This window comes from Equus asinus, chromosome 2 (genome assembly GCF_041296235.1).
Source record: "Equus asinus isolate D_3611 breed Donkey chromosome 2, EquAss-T2T_v2, whole genome shotgun sequence".
NCBI classification, from domain to species: domain Eukaryota; kingdom Metazoa; phylum Chordata; class Mammalia; order Perissodactyla; family Equidae; genus Equus; species Equus asinus.
In genome coordinates, this window is record NC_091791.1 from 130303952 (window position 1) to 130330329 (window position 26378).

Consider the following 26378-nt stretch of genomic DNA (forward strand, 5'->3'; position numbering starts at 1 on the left):
CCCTGTGAAAATTCTCTAAGGTTGAATGCTGGCAGCAGTACCGGCTGGTTAAAAGCCACCTACTTTCCCACGTCTTAACTTGCAGCTAAACGTTGGAGGCTGGTCTGGGTCTCCATCTGCTAAGCAGCCTGTTGTGTGAAAATGAGATCTATACATACGCAGAGCTCCACAGCCTGGCTTCCAAGATCTAAAGAATTGTTACAGGCGAACCGCAAGAAGCGCTTATTTAATGTCGACAAGCTGCACCCAGACCAAAGGCTAGAGCAGGGCATATGGAAGAGGAACAGAGGAAACCCGGTGTCTGAGCACCCCGGGCTGTCAGGAAAGGCAGCTCCGCCTTCAAGACTCGGGTTGCTAGAGATGTCAAGCTTGTAATCACTTGAAGGAGAAAATACGCCCCAGACCCTGGGTGGGAAATATGCCCCAGCCTGCCTGAAATCTTGAATCTGGAAAATGCAGTGGTTGTGGGGGGTGAGAGGGGGCACATTCCATGGTGGGGGTGTGGTGAGGGCCAACAGCTCAGTGTTTTCTGTTGGCCCAATGGAGCAGCTTTCAAGGGGGAGAAATTTACTCTCAAAGCTTCAATTTCCACGACTTTTAAACCAGGTCTTCAGCTTCCTCATCTATAAAATAAAGACAGACTTGGGCATGGGTCACAAATGCACATGGCACAGGGCCAAGCAGGTAATGAAAATGAGTGAGGCCGGCCAGGTGGGGACCAAGGAAAACATGCTTTTAGCTAAAGGGTGGCAAGGACTCACTGGCTCCAGCGATGGTGGGCATGCAGTAACCCAGCCCAGTGGGGCCAGATTTTTTATGTGAAAATATCCAGTGTTTCAATGATGGCAGCTATTGCAATTCCTGAAAAAAATTCCAATCAAATGAAACCTGTCTGCAGCCTGCATAAGACCCTCAGGTCTCCAGCTGGTGACCTCGGTGGAAGAACTCAAGGAGACAGTCCGTGGGAAAGGTCAGGGACAAGGACCGTCTCTCTCCATGATGAAGGGCAGGAAGCCCAGTCCAGGCACACTGGTCCTGCTCTTATCTGCACGGGCCGCGGATGACACAGAGGGATTCTCCGGGCACTGGATCCTCCAAGTTTGGTACACAGAGGCTGGAAGGGTCCTCCTCAAGAGGCCCTCCCTCACTAATCCTGAGCCCTAGCAGGTGGTGAAATTCCAGTGCCAGGCCAGCCATTCCTCCTAGCCCTTACTGACACAGTGACTACTCTGGGCCTTTCCAGCTCTGGGGGTCCCTGGTCTCTCAGCTGCACCATTCATTGGCGGGAAAGAAATGAACTCTGCCGTGTGTGCATATGACATCCTTGCTGCACACGCCCTCCGGGGCCCTGCAGTTTGGTCCCCTCCCAACCACCCTTTTATAGTATCATGAGTTAGCAAGTCGGTGACCTGCACAAAGTGAGACACAGCCATTTAATCTCATGCCAGATGTCTCCTCACTTGGCACGATGTGGGACAGTCCTCACTGTCTCAGCAGCCAAAGAACTTAGTCTATTTCTTCTGGGGTTTTTTGCTGTTGTTGTGTCTTTTTTCTAATTGAGGTGTGAAAAACTCGGTTCAGTTGAAGTCTCCGATAAAGAAACACAATTCAGATTTCTTCAGTGATAAAATCTGGATATTTGTATTTCAAATAATGTGGCCCAAACAAAGCAAATTCCTCCTTTTTTTCCTTCTTTGGCTTAATGAATATCATTTATTCAGTATGAAATCTTTATACTGTATGTCCCATGTGTTAAGAATAAATGTACATTAAATCTTGGTAAGACGTTAAGGGAAAAAAAAGCAGGCAGGAGACCTGCCTCCCAGCAGCCGTCATCTTGCTCAGGGACCTGGTGAGCCATTCAGTCCTCTGAGCTTCACCGGCCTCAACTGCCACGCGGATAAGAGGGTGCGTGGAGGGCCCTCCTGCTCCACCTTCCTGCAGAGCAAGCAGTGTGGTGGGGGAGGGGGAGAGCACAGGGGAGGAAGGGAGGCTAGCACGGAAAGAACTTCATCACCAGAACACCACCGGCCAGCAGACTATCCGCCTCACGGGCAGGAACAGTGTACAGAATCAAAGTCCACTTCTAGAAACATGAATAGACCGTGAGCTTGTGGGGGCAGAGAGTAGGTCCTGCCATCTTTGGGCCCCAGAGCCTAGCGTGACACTTGCGCAGAGTCTGTACCCAGTCATTGCGGAATTCACTCACGTAAGAATCAACTGGAACTGACTGAGCTGGCATTTCACAAAGCCCTTCCCGGCATTGAGCCTTGTAGCAATCTGTGAGGCAGGATGGGGCAGGCACTGTTGTTCTCCAAACAGAACAGGGAAACTGAGGCCCGGCAAGGTGAAGGGGCTTGTCAAAGGTGGGTTGGTAGAGAGACATCTAGATCCCAGGTCTCCCACCTCCTGAAGAATGATCTTCCTTTCTGAGCAGTGGCTCTCAGTGATCGTCAAGCCTCCTGGGGGCAGACGGTCTGAAGTGAAGGTGCGCTCGGAAAGACCTAGAGATAAAGAAAATAACTAACTAGCTGGTTTGGTGTTAAATCAGATCCAGACTTACACCAGCTTCTAACATAGAGGTAATATCAGCCATCAAAGATTTAAGAAAATCCCTGGGAGATAAAATTAAAACGAAGAGAATTCTATTACTTACTTTATTTTTTTTCCCTGTGATTACATCATTATTTGATTTTTTCAGGGGCAACACCCCCACGCTGCTCCCACTCGTATGAAAGATGCACCCCATTAGCACTCACTGTGGTCTGCCCGGTGTCTGGCTGGGTCCCAGAACATCTTGGCATGTTGGGCAGGTCAGAGAGAGAGGCCTGGGCTCCCCAGGTCACGTGAACCCCAGGGCCAGTGAAAGGCAGGTGACGGACACGCAGGCACACTTGCACGCATGTGCGCAGGCACTTACACAAAGAAAGGAAACCACATTCGGTCTGGGCTGGCCCCAAGCTGAGGAAGAAACTTCGAAGAGTGACTACCTTACTCAGTAAATCAAGATGTGGGATTCAAACCACTTCCTCCTCTAGCTTTGTGTTAGGAGCATCATATACCTGCTCTTGGGGCATGCTTACAACCCTCGGAGGGAGGAGTCACTACCGCCATTACACAGATGCAAAACCCACTCAGACGTCAAGTGACTTACCCACGAACACAACTAGCGAGAGGCAGTGCTGGAATAGGCATCCAGATCTGCTTCACCTACTAGAAGAGACCTCCCTGGACTCAACCCTCCAAGGACTCCTGGATGCTGAGGTCCGTAGCCCCTGGTCCATGGAGATGTCCAGGCTGCTGCCCAGAATTGAACCATGGGCCATTTCCTGTGCTTTCATCTGACCCATCAATTCCAGCTGAGTGTCTGGGACAATCCCCACCCATTTCCTGGGCTCATTTCCCCAGAAGGAGATTCTGTAACATCCTCTAAGTGCTGTGGCCTTTCATCTAGTTAGACACTCCCTCAGGGGCTCAGGTTAAATTACAAGGCCCAGATGTACATTTCAGAGAACATCCCTCAAAATCTTTGGTTGGTGGCTAACAATGAGACCTCTTTAGGCAGAAGGCCTTTTCTATCATTCAAGCCACTGCCCACCCCTGCCTGCTCCCTCCCTCTCCCAGATGGAAAGACAGGAGTCTTGGGTCCTGAGGTTGTGGACTCTTTGGGTTAGGTGTCGAAGTCAATGAGCCCCATTCAATCTGATCCCTGCTCTGCACTCCCTTGGGGGGCGTAGGCAGCCTCTACTTGGCCATCTCCTGCCACGGGGAGCTCACCACCTCTCAGATAATCTTGCAATTCAGGCAACACTGAGCTTTGGACGTGCTTCCTCAAATGAGCTGGCATCTGCTTCCCTATTCATGAGGACCCACTCTTCTCATTCTTCCACTTGGGCCACACAAGAAAAGGCAAATGGCTCCTCAACACTGCAGCCACACCTTGCAGCAAAGGCAGCAATTTCTAGTCTTAGATGTAACTCTAATCTCTCTACACACTTGGGTTAGTCACGTCTCTCCTTTCTGACCTCAATGTCTCATCTGTAAGATGGGGAAGACTGGACAGAGTGCCAGCTAACTCCCCTTCCAGATTTGTCCTTAGGACTATGCCACGGAAGGCTTGGGCAAGGACTTGAGGCCCCTGAAAGCCAGCATTATGAAAACCATGAACAGCATCTGCATTCCTGGTTCCTGATCTGGTATACTGTTTCCACCCGTGGAGACAAAAGAGCATCACCGAGATGTAAACGCAACCTAAGATGAGGAGGACCACCCCACAGCTGAAGGGGAAGTGACTAGTTGTGGTTCAATAAGTTTCCACAAAGAAAGAGAGCTTGTAGCATGAAGGCGACCCAGGAGGAGAGAAGGAGCCTGAGCTGAGTGATAAAAGACAAGGATTGGTCCCAGCTCAGTCATCAACTAGCTAGCTGATCTTGGGCGTGTTGCTTGACCTCCCGGGTCCTTGACCTCTTCCTCTGCTAAATGAGAGACATTGGAACAGCTGATCTCTAAACTCAAGAAGTCAGAGAATCAATAGGAAACATAAAAGTGGGCCAAGAATATAGCTTGGAGTTTGATCAGCTTTAGTAAAGCTATCCACAAGGCTGGTGGGCAAAGGGCACCACACAAATATGAATGAAGCTCTGAGAGGCTGGAGACCACGTGTTTGTCCTCTCTAAAGCCTGGTGCCTGGCCAAGGGAGGCCCTTCCTAAAGAGGGGAGGGTTCAAGGGCTGGTATGGTAGAGACAAAGGCTGGAATCTGGGTCTAGGCTCCCCCATTGCTTACAAGGGCCTTAGGCACGTCGTGTAACTTCTCCAAGCCTCGGTTCCCTCGTCCTTCACACAAGGGCCATCCCTTCTGTTGCACGAAGTTGTTGTGAGGCTTAAAAGGATTAAATGTCTGGCACACAGTAGGAGTCCAGCTGCAGGCTCTGGTCGAAGCTGGTCATCTGTGTGCCTGCATGGAAGGAATAAGCCTTAGTGAAATTCTGGAACCTTCTTAGTATTTAACAGCCTGTAAGGACCTTGATCCTGCATCTGACTCAGAAATACCTCTCTCTCTGTCTCTTTCTCTCAGACACACACGCACACACACACACACACACACACACACACACGATAAAAGAAAGAGAAAACCGCAGTCAGCCTGGGGTGTCCCCAGGCAAAGGAAAAACGTGCGGAACAAGTACCCGATGCAATAAATCAAACTGCGGAATCCGAATCTGAGCCAGGGTCCAACCTCTAGCTCCAGTTGCGTCAGAGGCTGGGCCGTACTCTCTGTTCCTGCAGCCAGCAATACCCAGAGGTCTGGCCAACTCCTCAGGCCGCTCCCGAGAGGGTCAACCCCTTCAAGGGAGCTCCAGAGGGCCCAGAGTGGGAGGGAGAGAGGAGAACCAGACTGCTGGCCACTGGGATGTTTAGCTTAGCTAAGCCAAGAAGATAGCCATAAAACCCTGGCTGTGGCAAACCGCCCTGATTCCCAGAGTGTTGATGTTGGAAGGGGTTGTAGAAAGACATGGAGGTGTGTGCGCGAGAGCCCCCAGTGGGAGGTGGAGACCCAGCTGTAGATGCGCCTCAGCCCCTAATTGCTGGGTGCTGACTCCAGGTGAGTAACTTCTCTTCTCTGGGCCTTGATTTTCTCATAGAAAATGAGGGGCTTAGATTACTAGAGAGCCTCTAAGAGCCTTTTCTGCAGGGTGATTTTGCCAAATTTCTCTGATATAGTTTAACTAGTCTGCTTCTCGCTGGGATTCAATTCATTTCAAGAAAGCAGTTACTGAATCTTAATTGCATGCCAGGCACTTGTGCTGAGCTCGAGTTGGGCCAAGAAGAAAAGACATGGTTCCCATTTTGCTGCTGCCAAGGAGCTCACAGTCTTATGAAGGGAAGCATATATTTAATGAAATGAGTATAATACAAGACAAACACATACCATAGCGGCAATCCATTCTCCCGGGGAGACTGGGGAAGATTCCACAGAAGAAAAGGACACCTGAGTGAGAGTTTGAGAGATGAGTAAGAAGTTTCCAGAATACTGAAGGCAGAGGGTACAACAGAAATCAAATCAAAGGGAAGTATCAGTGGATATGAATATTCATCTTTGTGGTTGTAGCATGGAGAGAGATGGAAGGACATGAGACTGGAAAGACAAGCTGAGGAGAGAGCATGCAAGATCATGAATAAGAGCCAAAGAATTAGTTCTTCATCCCGTGGGTAATGGGGAGCCATAGAGACGAGTTCCTGGGAGAGGAGTGACAAGATCAGATCTGTATTTCAGAGTGTCCATTTTGGCAGCCATGTAGACCCCTGGATCAGCAAACCACAGCCCTGGGTCAAATCCGGTCCATGGCTCTTTTTGTATGGCCTGTGAGCCAAAAATATTTTTTATAATTTTTTACTACAAATTTATTGAGATATAATTCACAAACCATATAATTCACTCATTTAAAGTATACAATTCAATGGCGTTTAGCACACTCACAAAGTTGTGGAACCATTACCACCATCACTTTTAGAATATTTTCATCTCTTCAAAAGGAAATCCTGTACCTCTTAGCTATCACCCCCCCACCCTCTCATCTCACCCTCAGCCCTACTTCCTGTCTCTATGAATTTGCCCGTTCTGGATATTTCACATAAATGGAACCTATAATATATGGCCCTTTGTGTCTGGCTTCTTTCACTTAGCTTAACGTTTTCAAGGTTCCACCATATTTTAGCATGGATCAGTATTTCATTGCTTTTCGTGGCTGAATAATATTCCCCTGAATGGATAGACCCTATTTTGTTTACCCATTCGTCAGTTGACGGACATTTGGGTTGTTTCCACCAAAGACGAATATGCCACGTGGACGTCTGTGGCTCACAAAGCCTAAATATCTACGATCCAGCCCTTCACAGACCTCATGCAGGCCTTGGAGAGCAGGGCAGCAAGCCTGGACGTTAGAAGCCAAAGTCAGGGGCTCTGACAGATCCCACCTGAGAGAGGGGGAAGGAAACATTGTTTGGGTGGTAAAATCAACTGGACTTGGTGACTAATCACATGTTTGGGTGAAGGAGAGGCTTATTGAGGAAAATTCATTTACCATGAAGAAACTGAGATTCAGAGATGGAGTAGTCTATAGTGAAGACATTGGCTGATGGCAAAGCTAAGCTGAGGACCCAGTTCTTCTCTTGAATATAACACACAGACTTGTGAGATTTCTGAGCATCCTTAATGGGGAAGCAGACTAAACCGGTGGCCTCGACCTTGCTATATGAGGCTTTCACCACTAGGCTAACCAGCCACAGGCATGCATCCCACACTGGTGTGTTGCCTCATGAAAACCTGACAGTGTCTCCCGGAGCCACCTGGCATGTGAATGTCTTGTGTGTCCCTCAAAACACCTTTGCAGGCTTCTCCTGATGAAGTCCCTTCCTAACAGAGGAGTGGATGGGTCCCCCTCTGCTGTCTTCCTCGACCATTCCAGTCCTGCCTCCAAATCTGTGAATCAACGCTGCGCTCATCACGGTGCTGAGGTACACCTCTGCTCAGGTACACAGCAGATGTGGCCGCAGTGCTGCTACCAAGGTGGCCTGGGAGAGCAGGACTTACGGATGCCACAAAGCTCCCAGGCGTCAGGCCAGTCCCCCAGGGGTGCTGATGAGCCAAGACAAGGGGTTTTCTCTGCAGTACTTATCTCTGATAACTGTGCCTTCCAAGCTCCTTCAGCTTCTCCGGACTTCAAAAGAATCCAAAATCTAGCTTGGCGAAGAAAACTCTTCCCCACCATACCTCTCCAGCCACACCCGCTCCTCCCATGTCTGCGCTCTGCTTCTCTCACGCTTCTTGTTCCCCACACTCCCCAGGCCCTTCTCCTGCCTCTGAGCTTTCCTTCTCCCTCTCTTAGCATCGTCCTTCTCCACGCACTTCTTCACCCAGAAAACTCCTGTTTATCCTTTAAAACCCATTCAAATATTTTGCCTCCAGGAAGCCTCTCTCTCCAGCTCTTGTTCATATTTATTTGCCACACTGAATTGTGACATTCCTGTTTTTGTATCTTTCTCCCCGACTAGGCTATGCCTTTTGTCTGTCTCCAGGGGTTTAAGGGAGAGCCAAGCCTATGGTCTGCACCCTCTAAATATGTGCTGGATGAGTGAGTGAGCTGGCCCATACTCTTTCCCCTTGTCCTTCAGTTTCAAGGGGGATTTCATTCCTGAAGCCCCTCTGGATCTTTGAGAGGAAGCCGCTCCCTGCCTGTCCTTGTTCCCTTCTATTGATCTTGGGATTTATGGCACTATTGTTTCCTTTTATTAGGCTGTAATGGCCTCCGTTAAAACGTGTTACATGGAAATAGGCTAATTAAGTGTGTCAAATAAGTCACCATCCCACAGAGTGGCCTGCCCTCCCGGCAGTGCTGTGGGGCCACATGGTGGAGGGAGGCAGACAGGGTACAGGAAGAGCATGTGTTTCTTACCCATTTCTCGGAGCAGTGGAGGCCCCAGCCTGTGTCTCAGGCCTCACCCCATTGCCCTGGGCGCTTCCTGAAGACAGTGTGAGATGCCATTCCGAGCAGCTCTGTTCACCCGTACAGTCGGAGTTGACAGCACCCACATCGGCAAACTTGCTTCCTGCTCCTCCGCCTGTGCCTGGTCCGGGTCCTCACAGGAAAGAGGAAAGAGCTCACGTCTCCATTCCAGAGGAACTTCTATTAGCGAGCCGGAGATGATCAGACTCTCGTGGGAAACCTGTTTCATCCACCTCTCTCTGTTTCCAATCCAGCAACACTTCCCAATCCATTTGTGTTTGCAGGAAGCCCAGCTGGCAGGACATGCTTCAGTCCTCAGAGGAGAAGTGCCCGCCTTTTGAGGCATTTCCCTAGGCCCTGGGGCTAGTGAAGACTGGACTCCAAGACAGTTGTGTTTTCTTTCAGACAACACTGATATCATTCTGGGTTCTTCTTGTCCATGAGGGAATGGAGTATTTGATGAGATTCTCATAAGAAAGAGCGCCTTGAGAAAAGGGACTTTAACTCATACGACAACTTTTCAGTTCTGTTGTACCATTTGTATAAGCCTCGTCATCTGCTTTGCTGAGTCCATTCTTTAAGGAGCAGCTGGGTCCACTGCCTTCTCCTTCCTTGGACTTCTGAAGATGAACTGCCTGCATCAGCATGTCTCAAAACACTAATCCAGTGGGATGATGGTAGGATTCTGTGCTCAAAGAAGTTTGGGGGACGCTGTGTTAGCAGTTAGACAGGCTTATTGACTGCAGGACTTCGCAGGGCCCTCAACATGCTAATGCACATTATGAATCTTCAAGAAAAGTGGGGCAAGTCCCTACTTTTTATGACCCCTCCTCAATATTAGAATCATATATCCTTGCCCTTAGCTGTGTGACTTTGCAGTCCCTCCCACTAGATTAGGCCACGTATATTTCTAGTTCCCACTGATGTTCAGCTTGGTCATGCGACTTACTTTGGGCAATGGAAGGTGGGTGGAAGTGGGTGTCTCAGAGCTGAAATGGTAACAGGCACGGCAAGTGTCTGCTAGTCTTCTCTCCCATTTTTGTCACTGCCATGAAAAGCGCACACCCCCAGTAGCCATTGTCCCAGAATGCAGCTGGTGGAGAGACTCAAAACCAACCTATAATCTGAAGTAGGGTTGCCCCAGGCAACCCCTAGGTCCAGGAATGAGACGGCAGCATTGGGATGGTTTGTCCCTTAGCAATAACTGACTGTATGAGTTTCCTACTGCTGCTGTGACAAGTTACCACAAACTGAGTGGCTTAAAGCAACACACATTTATTCTCTCACAGTCCTGGAGGTCAGAAGTCCAAAATCAGTCTCACTCAGCTGAAGTCAGTGTTGACCAGGCTGGTCCCTTCTAGAGGCCCCAGGGGAGAACCAATGGCCTCACCTCCTTCAGCTTCTAGTGGCCACCTGTATTCCTTGGTTCATGGCGCCCTCACCATTTTCAAAGTGTATCACTCCAATTTCTGCTTCTATTATGACATCACCTACTCGTCACTTTGACCCTCCTGTCTTCTTATAGGGAACCTTTTGTTTACACTGGGTCCACCTGAATAATCCAGGATAATCTCTCCATCTCAAGATGCTTAACTTAATCACATCTGCAAAGACCTTTTTGCCATACAAGGTAACACCCCCAGGTTCCAGGATCAGGACATGGATGTATCTGGGGTCCACGATTCAGTTTACCACACTGACTGATACAAAAAAGGATAAAAATATATAGGATTTTCCTAAATTATTTGGAATTTTTTTCCACAGAGCATCTCAGAATATCTCCTCCCTCCTTCTGAGGATACCACTTTTGGAAATTGGGCTCTCCCCCTGTAATTTGGCATTTCTATTGCTAACCTGCAGTTATTGGTAAATGGATATCCCAGCCATTTTCTTTGCTCAGCGTTCTCCTACTTTCCTAATCTGTAAATAGGGAGAGCATCAGTCTGTCAGGGCTGAACTGGTGATGGAATTATATGAGATCATTTTGAGCATGTCTACACTGCTTAAACATAACTTCTCAAAAAACAATATTTGCCTTCTCTGCCTGCCTTTGCTGGAATGAAGAGAAACTACGTCATACACATAGTTGACTACACGGCCGGCAGTAAATGCTCTTTGGCTGATGGAGGCGCGGTCTCCCTGATACCTCTATCCCTGCATTCCACCCTCTGCCCTTCCTTCTGCAGTGTTAGGCAGGCAGCATGCATGGTCCTGTGTCTATCTGCCCTGTTGTCCCCTAATATGTGGAAGTCCCTGGGGGAGGCAGGCAGGAAGTGTGTTGCATGAGTGAATGAGCCTGACTCACCACTCAACGGCCGTGTGACTTTGGGAGTGTTCCTTGTTTCCTTGGGGCTTTGGTTTCCCCAAGAAACCGAACAGCTAACAGAAGGCTAGACTAGGGGCCGTGTGGCCTTTCCCTACCAGCTCTGAAACCCTCGAGTCTGTGACTCTCCCTTTCCCCCTCATTTTGCTCAGCACAGTCTCTGGGCCCCACTGGTGCTAAATAAATGTTTGGTGAGTAGCACACTGGCACCCTTTTTGTGCAATCTTTTATTTTGCATTTTAGTGGGCTCTTTAAACCAAAATAACCTTCAAAGACCAAAAGAAAAAATGGCAAATTGCTCAGACTCCAGAACAGTTCACTGGGACATATTCATGACTGTTGGGCCTTTCTAGGGACCTCGAATCGCGCCCCATGAAACTGATGCTGGGAAATAAATGCCACGAGTGAGTCCTGCGTCACCGGGAGAATCACAGGCTGCAAACCCACTGGAAAGCTCTGGGCCTGAAACCTACAAAACCCTGTAGCAGGGTCTTTTCACAGACGAAAGAAAGATCTATTTTGCGAGAGAAGGATGACCAGGAAAAGGGTTAAGCCTAAAAGTTCCGTTTCGTCTACTCTGCCTGCTCTAGAATCTGGGATAATTCCTGTCATTAATATTTTAAGCAACTAATTTGACATTTTTCCATTTAATTAACTTGCATACATATGAGAACAGGGTTTTGAGAGTGCCATGACATTTAAACAAAGTCATTTAAGTTCTCCCATTTCTGGTGGAGTGCTGCTTTTTTCCTTGGTTGTTTCTTTTTGCTCCATTTCTGTTTTGCATTCCTGATTCTAAGGCTGGCTTATTAGCTCAGGGAAATGACCAGAATTCCCAAAGCAAATGTCGCACAGCCTCAACCCAGGTGACGTGGGTGGGCCTGGAGCTCTGGGCTTCGTGGGGCTCTTTTAAACTCAATGCTGCTCTTTTCCATGACTTTTTACAAACGGTGTTTCACTCAGACCAGGCTCGCGTCACAGGCTAACGTCTTCCTGTTGCCACACCAACCCCGGGTGGGAGTGGAGGAGGGGCAGCGGGAATGCAAAACATTCATCAGATGTAACCATTGCCAGGGAGGAGCGAAAACAATAGCTCCGTGAGGATTTTCTCTTCCAAGTGACAAATAATTGCTGTCATATCATCAAATGATTAAGAAATAAAGGAAAATAGACAAATGGAGTGTATCTATTGAGGGATGGCGTGGGGAGGTTGGGGAGAGACTCACTCATGTTCCATAATTGAAAAATTGCACCCTAATTAGCTCCCACCCCAGAGAATTCATGAGTTCTCTGCGCCATCCAACCCGCAGCTTGCCAAGTCCCGAAACTTTAGCCGTTAAAGTTGACTGCTAGTTTCAGAAGGGGCTGTGCGTCTCCAAACACATTCAGAGAGGGAGACTCTTCAGCTCGCCCAGCCTCCACAAAGTATCCATGACTTCATACTTTCATCTGCCATAATTCATCACAGATCGTCTCTGCCTATCAATGGCTCCAGCTGCTCTCCCCAGATGAACCCGGGCACTCATGTTTCCAGCTTACCGCTGGTGGCCAGCCCAGCCCGGCCCAGGCGCAACACGGGAGCCGCATTCCCAGGATGCAAAATGGCACCCCCTAATCCCAGGTGTCGCAGGGGAGAAGGGGCCCTGCATTGAAAATAAAATCCCAATGCAAACAAAGCTCAAGACTCTGGAGAAATTCCACGTCTTCATGTCCACCCACACTCAAGATCTTCTTTGGGGATTTCTAATGAGGCTGTCAGAGACTTGATGAAGAAGTGTGCTGTAAGAGAGGCATGTCCCCTTTCTCCTCCATTCCCTCTCCCTGGACCTGGGTTTAGAGCCCAGCTCCATGACCTCATTAGCTGCATGACCTTGGGAAAGTGACTTGGTCTGTCTGAGCAGGAGTTTTTGCTTTTGTAAAATGGAGGTGAGAGCACCTGGCTTTCAGGAATATGATGGTCCTTGGATGATGCCATATGTCAAGGATGCGTGTCTGGGTTGCTCGCAGGGCCTCTTGATCCTTACAGGTAAAGGGGGCATAGTAACGCCCCCCGCCACTAGGGTTTTAGTGAGAACTGAGCAGAGAATGCATTACACATGTGTAAAGTGTCTTGGATGAAGTTGGTGCTCAGGATATACTTGAATTGATCTGCATCATACATAATTGGTTCATTCATTTATTTAATCCATCAGCTAATAGCTGTTAAATGACTACTTATTCTCAGATACTTTGTGTATATAGGATATATAAGGGGGACTGAGACAGACGTGATTCATGCCCTCAGGAGCTTATGTTCTAGGGGAGACACAAGGAAAAGCAAATTCTAAAGACACACACAAGTTGTATAAAAACTTCTATTAAAAAATAGCCAAGAACACAGATATAGGCTAACAGTTGGGTGGTGACTTCTAAATGAAGACCTAGAGGCTAAAGAGATAAGCATGTGAGGAATGATAGGGAAAAGCATTCCAAGCAGAGGGAACAGCATAGGACAAGCAGAATCTTAAGATATTGCAGGAACTGAGAAAAGGCCATGAGTCAGGGTAAATGCTGCTAGAGCATACAGTCCCAAATCTCAGTGATTTCAGACAATAAAAGTTTATTCCTCAAATAAGGTGTTCAGTGGGTGGTCTTTCACTCAGTTATTCAAAACCCAAACTCATTCTAATTAGGTGCTCTGCCATCTGCAAGGTCTCCTTGGAGTTGTCCATTATATCCTCTGCACACAGCCAAGAGCAAAGAGAAAAAGCTCCTGGGGCATTTGGGGGCCAAGCCTGGAGATGGTATATGTCACTTGCACTCATATTCCTTTGACTGGAACTCAAATATATGGTCCCGCCTAACTTCAGAGGAGCCAGCTTTGTGCAAAGGAGGACAATAAACAGGTGAGGAGAACACATAGCAATTTTTCTGCCTCGCAAAGCAAGTCAGGGTAGGTAGCATGGCATGAGATGAGAAATAGATGGCCAGGTGGCACAGGGCCACTAAATCAGGGGAAGTGTGAGGTTCACGTGAAGAGGAGGAGAAGGCATTCCAGGGTATTTCTTTTACTCTAGTTTGGATTTTATTCAATAAGAACAGAAAGCCGGTCAAATCAATGACACGATCTGATTTATATCTTAAGAGGACCCCTCTGGCTGCGTGAGAAGAACACATCTGCAGAGGGCAATAATGGCCTCTTGAAAGGCCCTTGGATTAGGGTGATGAAAAAGAGCACGGACATGGAGAGACGGTGACAGATGCAAAAGATTTCAGTCCCACTGGAATTGGTTTCAGTCTCACTGGCCAGCCAGCGTGCAGGCTCCTGCTGACCAACTGGTGTAACAAGCAAGGCTCCAAAAGATTAGAGAAAACACAAAAGTACTGGGCAAGGCAGGTGGCTGTGCAGAGTGGAGTAATTCCAAAAATGACCACCTGGGCCAAAAGCTGGGGGTCTGCTTCCCTGCTGGCCCTCTGGCCCGGGGCAGCAGCACAGCCTCTCCAAGCCCTTCACTGTGGTGAGAGACGTTAACCTTCGACCAGGCTGGATGCCACTGGTCCCAGTGCAGGTGGCCAGAGGGCAGCTGGGAGGGGGTGGACAGTTTGCACAGAGCGTGACCACTCACAGAGCACAGACTCCAAGTTGTTCCACTTAATCCTCCCAACTGGGCTGGGAGGCCGAGTGACTGCTGACCTCATTTTACAAAGGAACGGACTCGGGGAGCTCCTGTGGCAGGATCTGTCTACACTCACAGGGAGACCAAAGGGTGATTGTGGGTCTGCCTGGGTCTCTCCGCAGTGCCTGCTTCAGGCCAACACAGCTGTGGCCTCCCTGAACCGGATGCTGTCCAGTCCCATGGGGCACCAGTTGTCCCACTGAGCAGTGCCTTTGGACAGGCCATTGGCTTACAAATCTGGCTGATCTTCGGAATTATCTGGCAGCCTTTAAACACACACCATCCTGACCTAACCGAGATGTACTGAAGCAGAATCTCTGAGTGGAAGGGGACCTAGTGGCTGTATTTTTAAAGTCTTCCCAGACACACAGTGACACGGGGCTCCGAGCAAAGCACTGGGGCCTTGTCAGCATGTGCATGGTGGGTTAGGTGAGAGTCCGGGAGGAACAAATATTAGGTGATGAACCAGCGACCGAGCCAGGAGGAGAAGCCAGCTGTCCTGCCTGTCTTGTCTTTTCTCCGCAGGACTGTCCTGACGTTCTGCAGAAGGCTGTGGGAAAATCCCTCTCTATCAGCAATCTGAAAATGTCAGAGCTGGGCAGGAGCTCTGAGGTTATCTTCCCAACCCACTGGTTCCCAATTGCCCCCCAGACCAGCCATGTCAGAGTCACATGAGGTGCTTGTTACAACACGGCTTCCCGCCTCCCTCTGCACCTACTGCATCAGCACCGGCGGGATGCGACCTTGAAATCTATACATTTTAAAGCATCTCTGGTGATTCTGATATCAGCCATGTTTGGAGACCACTGATCTAGCCCTCCTCATTTTACAGTTGATAAAACTGAGTCCCAGAGAGAAGTGATTCGCCTAGGATCACTTAGCCTGGAAGCCAAGTTTTCTGGCTCAGGCTAGAGCTCTTTCCGCTACCCCTCACTCATCGGAAAGCCCGGCCACGTGTGGGGGCAGGAGGCAGTGGTCAGCCAAGCGCAGCACGAGGGACCATTATGCTGAACGAGCTGCCTCCGAGAGACAGCTAATTAGCTGACTGCAGCCGGTCTCCTTCCCCTGTTATCGATGCCTCCTTTCCCTTCTCTTCCTGGTACTTCCCCTGGCTCATCCTAACATGATCAATTACTCACAGGAATAAATTATGCACACCCCCTACAGTCTATTAGGAAGTCAGCGGTGCGCTGGCTCAGGGAGCCAGCAGGCAAGACAGGCTGTCTGGAGTGAGGGCCAGCGGGAGGGAGAGCGTGGGTCCAGGGGGTGGAAGAGGGCCTTCGTGGAAAAGCCCCAACTCTCCAAGCAACGGTTGAACTGTCTGGGCCCCCAGAGATGGACTTTCAGGCCAAACTTGGAAATGACCTGCAGAACAACTGCTGCTCTGCTCAGGCTGCAGTTCCGCAGGCCGCCCACCTCCCCAGCCGCGCGCCACCCACCCCACAGGAGGCCTACCTCTGACACAGCTGGAACTAGAGCCTGCTTCTCAGAGCTTGATGTGCTCACGAAGCCCCCTGGGGATCCCGTTTCAAGGGAGGTTCGGATTCAGGAAGGCTGGGGGCCTGGAACTCTGCATTTCTGGCAAGCTCCCAGGACATACCAATACTGCTGGCCTGAAAAACAAGGGCTAGAGATGAGTGGCCGCCAGCCTGCTGACTCGGAGGCTGTATCCGGGAGAGCCCCTCTGCCTGTGCTGTCTCCCTGCCCGCACTGCTCTGCCCCTCGGACCTGCTTAGGAAACTCCTATTCACTATTCACGTTCCGGCCTGGACAATGTCTGCTCTCTCAAGTCTTCACTGACCCCCTCTGGCCCCAAGTAGATGTAGGGGAAGTGACACCTTCACTGAGCCCTGATCACACTCTGTCATAGCGATACGTACTCTTTGGTGACAGTAGTTTGTCCGTCCATCCCTCGACGGCCCAGGAACTCTGTGAAAACTGTGCGGAGCCTTTCATCTCTCCATCTCCAAGCCCGAGAGGGCTGTTAGCCCCTAGGCACTAGAGCACCTGAGAACTTGTCGAAGATCCCTGAAAAAGTCTGAGGCCCCAAAAGTTATTGGATCCAAAACATGAAGGAAAAACTTTGCAATAGAAATTAATAAAATTTTAATGAAACATCTACAAAGCAAATATTACATCAACCTCATTAATAGTTTCACTAAGTAGTCATAAAAATTCATAAAAATTTCATTATATTTGAGAGCAATGTGCAGGTTAGATGTTCTCACTTTGCAAGAATTCCTGAGTACCTCAATAATTGCTGAGAAATCAAAACCAACCCTAAATTGAATGAGTTACTTGTAGCCAAATAATTTCAAAAGCAAAATTATAAAGATAATCCTTTTTTTTTAACAGAAAAGTATATACTTAATATGGAATATGGGTGAATTTCAGTATGTTTAATATGTCTGAGGTGGGGCTTCCAAAGCAAGTGTATCTAGGTCTTAGAAAGTCTGGAAGTTATCTTGATGTCTGGCTGGGGGGAAGCATGCAATAGACTTCTGAATGATGGACGAATAAATGGCAACCCAAAGTGTACCTGAAAAGTGTAAAGGGGGGAGGGAAGAACAACAGACAAGAGAAATTCATAAAATGGAAGCCAAAGTTTTAAGACAAAGGAAGTCCTTGTGAGCAAGGACTCCGCCAAGTCCCAACTGGACAGAGACAGGCGATATCGCCCCCTACTGGCTGGAGGAGTCCTGTAGGGTCCACATACTGTGGCTTCATTAATCCATCTGTCATTGTTGCTTCTCCAATGCCAAGAACATCAAAGTCCCTTGGAATTGCCTCAAAGAGAGAAATCAGTGGTCCCTGAGGATCAAGACTCAGCCTCTCCTCTGGGAAGGGGGCTTGAGGGGAGCTTTATAACTGACTCTGTGTCAGACATCCTGAAACGGATCCAAACCCATCTTGAACCGATTTCTACCTTCCTCCTGAGCCACCTCTTGGTTAACATGTTCCATATGTTTCCTTCTCTGATGGAAAATAGGCTTTGCTTTTATTTCAAAGGGCATCATTGAAAAGTCTGGGGGACAGGAGTTGGTTCTAACACAAGCAAGATTTGGTGAGTTCTAAGGAAGCAATCAGAGATCAACGGAGAGATTTATGTACAAGATGTTCACTACAGCATTATTTATAACAGTGAGATTGGACGCAGCCTAAATGCCCAGCCGCAAGGGGTTGGTTAAATAAATTCTGATCTATTCACACAATAGAAGACTACAGAGCTGTTAAAACTTGTGTTTTTGAAGATTATTTTATGGAAATAGCCAACCGTTAGTGAGCCCTTCGTAGGTACCAAGCGGTATTGTCAGTGCTTTACAAATAGAAACTCGTTTCTTCTCACAACAATCCTATGAAGAAAGTATATTTGTATTCTCTCCATTGGACACACAGGAAACTGAGGCACAGAAAAGCCAACGTCACACAGCTCAAGGCGTGAAACTGAGGCACAGAAAAGCCAACGTCACACAGCTCAAGGCGTGCGTTGAACTGGCCCCCAGAGCTGAGCTGTCAGGCACTGCAGGATGCTGCCTCTCTCTAACAGAGGCTCCTTGAAATCCTGGCCATGGGAGCAGGGGAGGGAGTGGTGAAGTCCTTCCTGGGTCAACCGCTAGCTGTAACGAAGGAGGGCGGATCTGAGCCGCACCCCGAGAAGGATGAGTCTTGGCCAGGCAGCTCTCACAAGGAGCATTTCTAGAGGAGGAAGGAGCCCGAGTGAGATTCCAGAACTGGCAACATGTTGGGGGAGATCAGAAAAACCCAAAGAGGCAGGGGTGGCTGGCCCATCAGATGCACTGTAATTGTCCACTGAAGACCGCCAAACAAACCACAAGGGACTGCGCAGAGGCCCTGTGGTGTGCGCCAAGGCGGGGACAGTAATAACTGAAACTGGTCATCTCACTGAGCCCACCTGGACACCATGCTGAGCGCTTTCTCCAGGTGTCTCATTAAATCCTGAAGACCACACCTCTCTTTGAGCCGTCATTATTCCCACTTCACAGGTGAGAAAACTGAGACCCGGCAAGAGTTAAGGAACTTGCCTGAGATCTCAGCTGGTAAGTAACAGTGGCTGGAGTTGAACCAGGTGGTGCGGAGGCCAATTTCCACATCCTCTCTCCTGGGGGGTGGGCTGCCACGGGCAGGGCTAGGAGCTCATGTTCATCGCCCAGCAGCGGATGCTGTTTTCCGTTCCATCACAGCTGGCCTCCTTTGCTGTTCAGGGAAACAGTTCTACGTGAAGATGATAGCAGAGACTCCTGGGTTTATGAAAACCCCGGGAAGCCCCGCTTGTGGTAACACGTGAGAAGGGCAAGGGGAAAGCTTCCTCTGTATTTGGGGAAAACAAGCAAATGGCCTCTGGTTCCTCAAGCTGGTGCTGTGTGAAGTCCAAGGGAAATGTGAAGCAAACGAGCACCGCAGGCCCGCCCCGGCCCCGGGCTGCTGGCCCCTCGCTGGCTAGCCTCCAGCCCTGACGACTCACCTGCTTCCTCCAAGAGCTGCCACCTCCATGGGCTCTGAACCCGCTCCCCAGGCCTGTGGCAGAGGGGCCCAGCCCTCCAAGGCCCTACCCACCAACGAAGATAAGCTCCTCTCAGACTCTTGCTTTTGCTAAGTTCACCATCCACAATAGCAAACATGGGGATTTACTGAGTTTTACTTTCTCTGTCTCTGTCTCCCTTCCTGAAGAGGTCAATGGAAGTCCCTGTGGATTCTGGCTACCATGCCTCCTGAGGGCAGGCTGGCCCAAAGGCCCTTTGACTGACCCTACTCCTACTCTATAAGGGTCTATATAGAATAAGCAGACTTTGGGGCCAGCACCCCTCCCCTAAGAACCACCCCCCAACACACCCACAGGTGTGGGCTCTGGAGCCACGCTGTTTAGGAGACACCCCGTCTTGGCCCTTGGGCTGATGGGATCACAGTGCCCCCTGCCCCGAGGCCCCCAATCTGGCACCTGGGCTCAGCCAATCAGACTCTCCCCTGGGAGATCAGAACCAGGACCAAGACCATCTCCTCAGCCTCTAGGGGACATTTGGTGGCAGGAAGTAGGAGGAGGGCAGATATGCGCTATAACAGAGAGAGCTGGCCAAAAAATGGAGAGAAGAAAGAGAAAGAGAAGCTGCGAGAGAGGAGAAGAGCCCTAGGCCTGACGGCAGTTCCTGAGTCTAGCTCCTCAGGGGTAGGGCCGGAGTTTTCACCCTTGGGTTTTGTGAAATACCGCCATCTCCTTCCCACAAGGCCATCATTTTGCTGGAGCAAACAGCTGCCCCTTGCAGCCAAATGGGCCCCAGCAAGGGCAGCCCCAATAGACCACCAAGGCTGGAGGAGCCGTCCCCGCAGAGGGCTGTTCTGAAGACCCTGGCCCTGCAGGAGAGTTCTTGCAGCTCCGGGCCGCATCCTCTCTGGAGCGTGGGAGGGCTGCACGGTGCAGGCTGCCCGCCCCGTCCCTGGGAGCTCAGTGGCACTCTGGACTTGCTGAATGATGGGGTCAACCTCAGACAAGCCCCTTTCATGTTGGCATCTAGGACTTTTGCAATCTGCTTCCCCTTGGCCCACACACAGTTACCATATTGGGGGCAGAGCCTGGTAAATCCTTTCTCTTGTGAGTTTAATTCTTAAATGGCTCCCCACTGCATACGGGATAAAGTCCAAGTTCCCTAATACAGCGTTCAAGTTCACTGTCTACCTCCCACAGCTTCATGACTCCCCATTTCAGCTTTTGTGTCTTGTTTGGAGAAAAGGCTCTTGCTTCCACCTCCAAGCCTCTGCCCCTCTGGTCCCTCTGCCCAGAACGCCCTTTGCTTCCTTCTCTGCCTTGCTAACTTCCACTTGTCTTTCAGGAAGTCTCCGAGTTCTGCATTCAGTGCTTCTGGGACACCTCTAACTTCCCAGGCTGGGCAAAGGGCTCCTCCACTGGGCTCCCACATCTTCTGAGCTCGCCTAGCCTATCAAAATCCAGACTGGATTGGGTTGTAACTGGCTGCTTCCTGGTGTTTCCACTACACCATGGACTCTACAAGGGCCGAGATCACAACTTACTCTCTGAATCTCCCCAGAGCCATGTTCAGTATAAACAGGCCTCTATCCGCCTACCCACCCCATCTCTGGTTACTCCTTCCAGCCAACGATGCAGATTTCCAAGAGAATGCTCAGGTCCCCGTCCCTATTTTAAAGATGATGAAACAAAGCCTCAAGAGGTTCACAGTGACCCAAGGTCACATTGCTAGGAAGGGCCAGGGCCTGTATTAGAAGCCAGAACTGTCTGCTTTAAACCCTGTGCTTTTCCCACGACACCCACTACTGAGCTGGCAAACTGCCTTGGCCCTGCTCTGTGTTGACACCATGATGAGTTCATTCAAATGTGTGGATCCCATTTAGGGCCATCAACTTTTCTGAGCTCCAATAAGACTTCTCATCTGCACCCGGGGATCAAAATTTAGAATTTAGGCTACCATGGTTCCCTCATGCCCTCATGTGGGTGGGTTTCGCCCCTCCGTGCCTTTGTATGTGCTGTTTCTTCTGCCCAGGTTCCCCGTGAGGATTCTGTTCCTTGTCCCTGCTCCATCATCAAGATCCACCTCAAGTGTCCCCCTCTATCTGAAGCTTTCCAGGAGCCTTCCGGGCTTGTTGCTCATTGGCTGCTTGCGTTGTGCCCATTAAACCATCCATTTGTCTGTGACAGTCCCTGGCTACATTCTGGGCTTCATACCTACCCTTTTGCTCCTGTCTCTCTCCTACTAGACAGTGATCACTATATTATTCAGCTCCCCGCCCAGAACCTGGCTTATCTTAGGTGCCTAATTAAAGTGTGTTGGAAGGAAGAGGGAGGAAGGACGATGTTTGCAAAGCATTTCACATCAAGAAAGCCCACAGCCCCATGGAGGGGGGAACAAGACCTAACCCCGCCTGATTCCTCTGCAACGTCTAACAAAGGACTAGGGGCATAGGGATGAATCAACTAGCATTTTCTAACCAAATTCTGCACACCATAACTTTCTTCTGTATTTGTGCTGATATTTACAAAGCACTTTTGAATGCATTCATTGACTTAATTTTCATCATAATCAAGAGGGTCCTTACAATTTTTTGAAAAATTTGCATGGAGGAGCCACTAGAGTCAGCCTCTAATCCCAAGCCTTGCCTAGATGCAGCCTACCCCACAGCACGTACCCATGTCTGAGGTCAGAGACCTGCTGCCCAGACATATCCACGTACGTTACAGGCATCCTTCTCCACTCATGGTCCATACACAGCATGGTTACGTGATGCTTATTATGGATACAGAGAGTCCTTGGCCAAGAAATGGTCATTTGTTCCCAAGATCAATAGCCCCAATCAGATAGCTCATCCACTCCCCGCCTTGTAATCCTTTCCTGTGATTCCCTCCCCTCTCCAGCCTCCCACCAGAGAGAAGGGCCCATGCCTTGCAAGTTCTTCGTGCCCCAGGGTGCAGTGCCAGCCCTTCTCAGATGTTGGCTGGCAGGCATAGCCAGCACCACATCCCATTTGCCTTGCTTCTCAATTAGGCCTGCGTACTGCTGCTCGTGCTGTCACCCCAGGCCCTCCAGTTTCCAACAGCATGGCCATGTGCCAAGCCACCCTCATCAGTAACATAGGGTTCCTGCCCTTGAGGTCTGCTCCAGAGAAGGCCTGCCAGAGAGACTAAGACAGGGTCCCCAGGAGGCCCTGCCATTGCCAGGGTCAGTCTCAGGGCTAGGGAAGCTCAGCAGAAGGCTTGAGGCCCAGAGGTGCACAGACACCGTTGGAGGACCCCTCCGCCACTGGGCAATGAACCAGCAACACCCACAGCACCCAAGCACTCCCAGTCCACCAACCACCCCCAGGCCTGCCCTCCATCTCTAGCTTCTCCTGGAACTTAGTGACCTCAGAGTGACCCTTCCCAGATGGCGAAGGTGTAACATGACAAAGCTCAGAGATGGCCACCCCGCAGGAGCCTCCAGCCCTCCCTGCATCACAGAGGCTAACCCTCGGTCAACCGTCTCTTCTCTCAAGAGAGAAACCAGAGTGGCCGCCCCAGAGGAGGAGAGCATGCCATTCAAGACCTGAGTTTGAAACCTGGCTTTGCCACTAAATTGCTGTGTTTCCTAGGGCAAATGACCCCACCTCTCTGGGCTTCAGGGGCCTCTCCTTCCAGGGAGGGTGCTGGCTGCATTGAGCCATCCATTTCCTCTTTTCTCCCAGTCCCCACAATAACCAGAAACCACAGTTCTGGGTTAGGGATAAAGCTCACGGCATGGACAGTAAAGCTTCCTCTGTTTCTGCAAAAATAACAAAACAATAACAAAATATCGGTATCTGTATTTAGTGGGTGCTTACTCCGTGCCAGGCGCCATTCTGGGCAAGTTTATGCACGCGGTCTCATATCATCTTCACGGGGGTGCTAAGAGGTGCATGTCGTTGTTCCCAATTTAAAGACGGAACATAAGGCTGAGAGAAATTCCCTGTTTTGCCCATGGACACACAGCTGGAAATGGAGAGAAGCAAGATTTGAAACTGGGCACTTCGTCTTCAGAACAAGGACCTTGCAGAACTCCATTCTTCTCCGCATCGATCTGTCCCGCTCAGCTTCCCCTCCCCATAGAACATTCGTAAAATCTGATCGCATACTTGGGCACAAAGAAAATAATTTTTTTAATTTAAAATTAGGGATTTTATAGGCCACCATCTCTTACTGTAATCCGAAAATTTTAAATAAAAAAATGGTAATGTGGCTTAAAATATTCTTAACTACTTGGAAATTAATAAACATACGTCTAGGTAACCCACAGATCAAAGCAAATATTAAAACTGAAATTAAAAACAGTCTAGAAACAGATGAAAAGGGGAACATTTTATTCCAAAACCTATGGGATCCCAAAAAAAGCTCAGCTCAGGGGAAAATACATGGCCTGAAACGCCTTCCTTATTAAGGAAGAAAGACTAAAAATAAAGAAGCTGAACACACATAATAAGAAATTAGGAAAACAAGCAAGCAAAAAAGAAAGTATGAAATGGAAATTAATCAATAGCTGAAATTAATAACATAGAAAATAAGAGAAATGAAAAAAATTCCACAAACAGATTCTTTGAAACTAGAATTGGCTAAAGAGGCTGAAGGTGTTGCAGGGGCTGGGCGAAGGCCTCCGGATCCACGTGTGTGTCCATCATGCCTAGCCCCAGCGGTCAGTCACACGGGCTCCAGCCCCTCGGTCCCCTGACCCCTGGACTGGTGGCTTCTTTCCACCTGGATATCTCTTGGCAGAGTCTGGCCGTTTGACTGCCCAACCAAGACTCCTTGGACTGGAGTCTTCAGCATTTCCTCCCCAAAATAAAGCTCCTCCGTCTGGGCTTATTAGGCAAACGAGTCAGTTTTGTATTTTCAGCAATGAAAGCTGCTGTGGTTTTGTTTTCTCTCTGTTGCCAGGAGTCAAGAGGAAGTCTGTGGTTAGACATCTTCGGGTGGAGACATACACAAACACAGCGGCCAGAAATGAGCTCCTCAGATTCAGCTCTCCCAGCCCGAGAGAAGGAGCTGAGGAAACAACACACGGGAAAGGGAAAGCCACCAGCAAAGCTCTATCCAGACGGCAGCAGCACTCGCCTTTCCTCTCGGCCTCGGCCTGCCTGTTTCCCGTTCTGACCGTAGGATAGTGTGGATCCAGTATTCCTTCAAAGGATGAGGCAACCTAATTTGCTTTCACTCAAATCCAGGGACTGGATTTAAAAGATCCCTGTGAATTCAGTGCCCATCTCAGTCACGGAGCTGTGGTGGACACTGCCAGCTGCCACCCTCTCTGGATCCCGGCCTCTCCTTCGTTCCCATCAAGACCCTGGATTTGTTCAGGGTGGTGGTGTGCCCAGCCACGAATGCTCACATCTCCAGCCTCCCGTTCTGGCCATTTGATTACGGTTCTGGCCAGTGAGTTATTGCATTTCTAAGAAAACTTCCACATTTCTAATATAGGTGCCAACTCTTCCTCCTTCTCCCTTCTTTTTCCTGCCTGGAACTTGAACACAAGACCCAGAGGTACAGCACGCATCTTGGGTTTACAGGTAGGGTAAGGATGAAGTTAGAGCAGAACCACAGAAAGGCCGGCCCTAGATGGCATTACTTCTGGGTGGATCAGCTTCCACCCTGCCCTGTACTACCCACCCTGGACTCCTCATGTCATAAGAAAAATAAAGCTTCAACTATTAAACCACTGTAGCTGGCTGCTCTGTTCCTTGCAGCTGGACGCGTTAAGAATCCCAGCTCTCGTAGGGTTTTCAAAACATTCTCACTCCACCTTCTTATTGGGTCCTCACAGACATTCTTCAAGGTGGATCAATGTCTTTCCTCTCGTTTTCAGATGAGGAAACTGAGGTTCTACAGCTATGAAGTGGGTCAGACAAGGAGTTAGGCCTGAACTCCAGAACTCTGTCCCCAGTCCATTGCTTTCGCCAAGAAAACCTTTCTTGCCTGTGAGCAATTCAAAGCTATCCTCCCCTGCAATACCTCCCCCCACGCAACCCTAGACACAAAGTGGAAGTTTCTCAGGAGCCAAGGAGCATGAAATTGATTTCAGTCCCAGCTTCTAGTGCCAGGAATAGAGATGATTGTAGATTTTAAAATCTATCAGTTTGAGTCAAAAGACCTCGGTTCAAGTCTTCCATCTCCCCTACTTGCTATGCAATCTTTGGGGAAAAATCTCTGAAAATCTTCCTGCTCATCAGCACAACGGAATGCCAGTTCTTCTCCCCCTGAGGCTGTGACGATAAATTCAGAGAGATATGATAATGTATGATATATGATAATAAGCTCAGAGATAGTAATCTCTGAGCACTCAGGATGTCAGGGAGAACACTTTGTGCATGATAAAGCGCTGATGTCCTTTTTATAGGGCTGTTATCATGATGACTTTGGTCTGTCTCGAGGCTGTGACACCTCCCCCAGCTCAGCCCTCCTTGTGGTTGACATGTAAATTACAGATATGCTTCACATGCCTTCGTGACCACTTGTCACCATTTGTCAACCTCAAGAGAGCTGAGAACATTGATCTCAAGAGACTATACTTTAGGAAAGGATAATGTCAGTGTTACAATACTTGTTTGTCCATTAAGCCAGGATATCTTATTTCATAAGTTCTTTACTTTCTTGGTGACCAAAATTTAACCGTTCTTCCACTTTTGGAAAAAAGTTGTATCAGACCGTGCTGGGGGCTCTCAGGGTTGGAGGGGACTTAAAAATCATCTGGTCCATCCTGCCCGTCCAGCCCAACCCATGCCCATTCAGGGCTGACCGCTCATGTTCACGCTCCCCTCCCCCACCGAATCCCTGATGGGCATCTAACCGCCACTTGCTCACCTTAGAGACAAGGAGCTTACTGCCTCCCGAGGCAGTCCATTTCACCTCTGACCGTTCTCTGCTGGGACCTTCTTCCTCCAACAGACACTCCTTGGCAGACACAAGGATGTGTTCTTGGCAAACCTCTAATACTCTGTACACTTGACTGTGTAGGACGGTGACTACCAGAGTCAGTGGGGAATGAAGGAGCCCACGTGAGGTGTCACCAAACAGGAAGTGCCATCTGTGCTGGATGATGACAGTGAGAGAAGGCATCAGTCAGCCGCCCTGGGTGGCTCCAGAGACAGCTTTTTGGTTCATCACGTTAAAGAACTCAAGAATAGCAATTGTATAGTTAATTCTGACATTCTGGGTATTCACTGGGATAGGCCAGGTTACGCTGCAGTAACAACCTTGAAATCTCAGGGGCTTAATATAAGGAAAGTTTATTTCTTGTTCGTATAAGGTGCAGCATGAGTTGGGAGATTCTTCCCCATTTTGCATGCCATCTGGAACACAAGGCCTCCGAAGCCACTACAGCAGAGAGAAAGAGGAGAAGTGCCAGCTC

At 49.3% G+C, this 26378-nt stretch overlaps 1 long non-coding RNA gene across 3 annotated transcripts; it reads right to left on the reverse strand.

The window, feature by feature from the left end:
• Nucleotides 1-26006, reverse strand: LOC106835665 (uncharacterized). Of its 3 annotated transcripts, XR_011498567.1 has the most exons (7): nt 25832-26006; nt 18528-18699; nt 16365-16522; nt 15940-16097; nt 5931-5990; nt 4785-4955; nt 1-2504 (listed from the first exon to the last, which is right to left on the reverse strand). It is a non-coding gene; the product is annotated as an uncharacterized lncRNA (long non-coding RNA). The 3 variants fall into 3 exon arrangements; XR_011498568.1 differs by lacking the exons at nt 1-2504; nt 4785-4955; nt 5931-5990 and adding an exon at nt 8455-9190; XR_001399174.3 differs by lacking the exons at nt 1-2504; nt 4785-4955; nt 5931-5990 and adding an exon at nt 12990-15034 and having other exon boundaries at nt 25832-25997.
• Between the last annotated feature and the right edge of the window lie 372 nt (nt 26007-26378).